The sequence below is a fragment of the Coptis chinensis genome, chromosome 7 (assembly GCF_015680905.1).
Source record: "Coptis chinensis isolate HL-2020 chromosome 7, ASM1568090v1, whole genome shotgun sequence".
Taxonomy (NCBI): domain Eukaryota; kingdom Viridiplantae; phylum Streptophyta; class Magnoliopsida; order Ranunculales; family Ranunculaceae; genus Coptis; species Coptis chinensis.
In genome coordinates, this window is record NC_141462.1 from 35,556,588 (window position 1) to 35,562,587 (window position 6,000).

Here is a 6,000-nt window from a genome sequence, read left to right on the forward strand (position 1 = left end):
CATACCCATGACTGTGTCTGTTATTTCTAACCTGCTCGGTATGGCTATTAGCATTTCATTTTGCTGGTCTGTAACCGCCTGTGGAATGAGGTTCAGAAGCTCCTGGTTTCGCTGTACCGGAATGGCCTCAAACTTGGCTTTGTAGGCTTGCACCCTGTATTCCTTGATCAGACCTTGGTCGTGCAAAATAGTACCTTGAGTTGTCTTGATCTCCTCAACAAAATATTTGGCCTGCCGCATTCGTGCTTTAGCCTGGAAATAAGCCGAGTTTCTATCCCCTTCAAGCTCCTCTTTTATGCTTGCTCTTTGTTTCCACATAGTGGCTTCCGTGTTCATGAGGTTTGAGATGAGTTTCTCTGTTTCCATTTCTTGTAAGTGCAGCTGGACATCAAAGGCCTCCTGCTCTTGCTGTTTTTGGATGTCTTTGAGGGATTTGTTTGCCTGCGCAATTTTATCTCTAGTGCCCCAGTATGTTGCTTTATGCCAGGCCTTTAGAGTACCCTTGAGTCTTTTGAGCTTGCGCATCACAAGACGAATTGGACCATCACGCATTGGCTCACACCAGCTTAACTTTACGAAATTCATAAACTGATTGTGCTCAAGCCAGATCTTTCTAAACCGAAAAGGCACATTTTCCGGCTTACTGTTTTTGTGACACCAGCCCATTACTGGAGAGTGGTTAGAGAACTTGCGTTGCAATATCTTGCATCTCTAGTTAGGATTCTCTATCAGCCAGCTGTTGCTTACAAGTGCTCTGTCTAGCTTTGCCAGAATCCGCTTCTTCCCTATTTGCCTATTGCACCAGGAGAAGCTATGCCCCAGAGTAGCAGTGTCCAAAAGGGCATTATTGTTAATGAAATCCACGAACTCATTCATTGCTCTTTGGTTCGGATACCTTCCACCTTTCTTCTCAGATCTTGTGGTAATGGAGTTGAAGTCGCCAATTACAAGCCAGGGAGTGTTTAATGCGCCCACAACCCCAAGATCTTCCCATAAGGCTCGTCTTTGTATATAGAAGCATTTGGCATGCACAAAGGAAATGAAGTGCTGATTCATATTTACAGTTATATGCTGATCATTAATGACTACCACATTCACTGCCATGTCATTCTTCCAAAAAACCCAGATATTTCCTATTTTGCTCTCCGGTGGGTTATCGCCAAAATTATTCGTATCCCCCGTTAATCAGCCATGAAGGAGTAATGATTGGGAGCTATAAGAGGCTCGCCAAACCAAGAAAGTCCGGCTTATACTTCAGTATAATTTCTTCTAAGTATAACTTAGGAGAAGTTCTTCTCATTCATGAACATTCCGAATAGGGCGTTAGGTCATTAATTATCTTGAGCTATTTTTCCTCGCCTCTAGTGGATGGAGGAGAGTACTCCCGCAACATCCATTTTGGCTTATACTTTTTCTTTCTCAAATGCGCCATGGCTCTTCCCCGGACTCTTCATTCTCATCATCCGCTAGGTCAGCCATTAACCGATCTCAACAAAGTGAATTTGCCTCATCTATTAATTTGGATATGTTTCCGTCTCCCAAGGATGTATTCTCAACATGTCCCGTCGATGTCGATGATTAAAGAAGTCAAATCCGGCCATTCATTAAACTCCCTCATCTTTTGGCGCTCTTCTGTGAAATTTGTTAAGTTGGCCACTCTTTGAGACGCGGCTCGGTAGCTCCATTTTACCACCCTATCCTCTGGAAAAGAATTTGCCTCAACAAAATTCTTCATGGGTGAAGTTAGACACTATGTTGGAGGTAGGGTCATGTGCCGTCTAAGACGCGAAGCTCTCACCCATAGCCTTGGTGTTCACCACTTGTAATCCGACAGCCTCGTCCAAATTTGTGCGAAAAATGGGAGCTAAGATAGATGGTGACTCTTTATCTTTGGGACGATCGCGGGCATCCTCCCTACTTTCGACAAAGCGAAGCGCCCGCTCCGCAGGTACCTTAGCCCCAATAGCTGCCATGCTTTCCACCCCTCTTACCACACAGGACTCTTCCAGGAGAGCCTCTTTTTCAGTCCTTTCCTTATCAGTCTTCTCACTTGATGTTAGGTGAACTAGCACATCCTCAACTGGTATCTCAGTTCTACATCCTGCCTGTTCATTCCCATCCATTGACATCGCCTCAGCTGAAATCACTTTCACACCCTCAGTACAAGAAATCCCCGTCATGCCTTCAGAAGAGTGGTACTCAGGGGCCCCCTCTAGGTAGAGATTCACTGCTGTGGACTGCTCGTTCACTCCCTCTGCATCACCTAACGATGTGGTGTTGCCCTCTTCAGCAGGTAACAGCTCCTTCTCACCTGCTTCAACTGATAGCCTCTCCACAGAAACTATATTGTCTGCTGTAGAAAGCTTCTCTGCAGTGGATAGCACCACTACTATCCCCATGTTATTCTCCGTATATTTCCCCGCTGTGGTGTCCTCCTCGGGAAGCCAAATCGATCATTGTCCTCCACCGTGTATTATCTCATCCACGCCAAGCCCCTCGAACTGGTTTTTCGTTTGCACTTCTTTGGGCTTGTCCGTGCTTTTCACTTTCCACGAGACTCCCCTTGCTTGGCTGGGGCTCTCCGATGGTCTTGTTCCTTCCATGTCTTCTTCGTCTTTTTCCCCACCGTTCCAATGTATTGGGATTGACGCGTCCACTACTCCCTCCTTATCCTTGTTTCCATTGTTTTTATTGTGCCTCATATCATTTCTAAGCCTCCGGCATTCAGTTACCAAATGTCCCACAACTTTGCAATGTGTGCACATTTTTGGTAGTTTGCCCACCTCGACAGTTTGCCAGAAGTTGGTAAACTTCGTCCTTACATAAATTTGATCCGGCAGCGGTTCGGATAGGTCCACATCAACCAATATATTGGCATAGTATCCATACTCTCTGTTGAGGGTTTTTCATCAATTTGCATAGGATACCCCACTCCCCGAGCAATGGACATCAAAGTCTCCGGCTCCCAGTATTCCTAACCAAGTCCAGGCAATCTAATCCAAACCAAACCATGAGACTGCTTTTGGCTGTCGGGATTGAAGTTTGTAGTCCATTGGCTGATTCTCATAGGCATTTTGTCAAAGTCCCACGATCCTTTAAAGCCCAAACTCTGTTTTGATCCTCTGCATTCGAAAAATCGGATAAACAAAAACCTTTCCCAATGGGTGTGATCACCCGATCTCGATGGATTCCAAATTTGAGATGCAATGACTCTCACTCTCTCCAGCGACACTTTTTTCAAATCTATCCTTCCCACTAAACAATGCTTACAAAATGTCAAGCCTTTTTCATGAGCCTTCTCGGGATAGTGATTCTTTGGGTAATCCCCATCTTTTCGGGGTTGGTAGTTCCCGAAATTCCACCGGTTGCCTAATATGGAGCTTTGCGGCATCCGCGTAAGAAACTCGCGTATTCTCTGCTTGAGTAGCGTCAGCACCCTTCTCAGAGAGAGTTGACAAATTATGATGCAACATCGAGGTTGTCGACATCTAATTGTTTTTCTCAAATTCGTATAGGTCCATGGTTGTATGCCTTCTCAGAACACGCACTGTATATCAGTGTGGGATTTCACCTGATAGGCAAAAGAACCTAAGAAAAGAGGAAGCAGAGAAGAAGTGCCAATATCACGCTTTTGGAACTCTCACTGTGATCAGCGAAGGATTTGACCCAAAAGCTTTGGTTTTACCCGCCTTCCAGAACTCTCACTGTTAAGCAGTGGAGGGTTTTACCTGAAGAGAAGGTATATCGAAGAAGAAGAGGATAAATTTTTTTGTCTAAATTTGGTTTTAGCTAAAAGCGGCAAACTAGAGGAGTACCGAAGCATTGAATTAGCTTAAGTTATCTCGCACCCTATCGCCCCGCTACAGGACCCCATTCCTATCACACAAAGAAGTTAACTCTCCACAAAACTTTATATGACTTCTTCATACTTTCCTTAACTTTCGCATAAATACAGACCCATAGTCCACCGACTGTCGACGTTCAAACAGATGATTCCCGACAACTTCTTTCCATCACCACTCATCAACAACAAACCACCTCCACTCCTCAATTTTAGGCCACCACCACCAATTTCCAACCCCATCTCCAACATCAAGTTATTCCACAAACTCAACAACTCACTGAATTCCAGCAACAAATCATCCCTACCGATCTTTTACAACAATCACTAGCCTATTCAAAATAAAAACCAACCCCACCCTTAAGGATTCCACACCCCCATTTTTCTTTCGACGGGATACTATTCGAGAAGAAGAAGATGACTCTATTCCTTTTGTTTTTTTCCTTCGCGAGTTATGTTTTTTTTGGGCTTTTTATGCGTTCGTCCACTGTTCCAAGTTACGGTGCTTATCACTTCCTACCTTATCCAATCCGGATTTAAATTCGTTGCATGCATGTGCCCCTTATCAGTTTCAAGTCCACTGTTCCAAGTTACGGTACTTATCACTTCCTACCTTATCCAATCCGGATTTAAATTCGTTGCATGCATGTGCCCCTTATCAGTTTCAATACACTGGACCGACTTAGTAGCCAGTTTTTGCAACTCTTTGAAATTCAAAAGTTAATTTGACAATCTGGAGACTTGAATCTTGTTCACTCAGCTCACCAACTACCACTACAGCCCAACCACTTTCTTGAATGGATCGGATTCCATTTTTTTTGCATACTTCTATTAATGCTAAAGTTGGCAAATCCTGGTTAAAAATTGTTTTTCTTTATCGATTTTTTGTGTCACTTATTTTAATTCTCGCTTCACCCTCTATCAATTAATTACATTGCAGCCTCATATAAATTTGTTTAAAATTATTTAACACACAATATTTCACGCATTTTTCTCGACATTCTATTTTCATATCGTTTGCATTCACATGATATTTTGTTATATATTCCGCTCACTCTTTTCTTTTTCCATTTTTTAATTAGTTTTTCTTCTCTTCTTTAATTTGCCATATGAACTTTGTTCGCATGTCAAAGAAGGGGTAGTGTTTCAACCCCCATTGATACCATGGATCAATGTACATGCCCATTAACTCATGTGTCTAAGGCTGAACCTTAGCCACATAGCTTGCCACTAATGTACATTAATTTATGTTCAGATTCGTTTCTTATCAAAAAGATAATTATTAGTTGAGAGTTATATTCAATTACAATTACTTAAGCTACAAGGAGTCTCTACTATACCTATATAAATACCAAACTCTTTTTTATACAGAATTACGTTCTTGAGACTTGATCCCATCGATAATTTGGGTACGTAGGCAACCTCAAGGTACAATCTCATCATTCTCCCGATCACCATCACTTTTCTAACTACTTTTCTACGTTTTTCATCTCTTTCATCACCACTTAGTGTTTTAATCATATTTGGTCGAAACAATAAAAAAGAACGTCACATGGGCGGCAAAACATAGATCGGAAAGGATTGCTTGGCTAGATAAGTTCATTCAATTGCTATATAGTTGGTCGGCAAACAAGTTACTTGGTTTACCAAAATATTTGGAAATTGGGTATTAGACAATAATGATTGAGCGGCAAATAATTGGATTGGCAAAGAATAGAGATCATCACGTTCAAAAGGATAATTGCTTGCCCTTGACTGATCAATTTGGGATGAAATTTTGGGTGTATTAAATTTGGATTGATCAAAAAGATAATTGCTTGCCTTTGACTATTCAATTTGGGAGTTCAATTTGGGTGGTAAACAATTTGACTGATCAAGTTCAAAATTTGGGGTGTCGCCACCCCCAGTGTAATGATAACTTAACGAGATTTAGGGTGTCGCCGCTCCCAGTGTAATGATAATGTAAAGAAATGTGGGGTGTCGCCGCCCCCAGTGTAATGATAACGTAACAAAATTTGGAGTGTCGCCGCCCCCAGTGTAATGATAACATAACGAGATTTAGGGTGTCGCCACCCCCATAGCGTAATGATAATGTAAAGAAATGTGGGGTGTCATCGCCCCCAGTGTAATGATAACGTAACGAGATTTAAGGTGTCGCC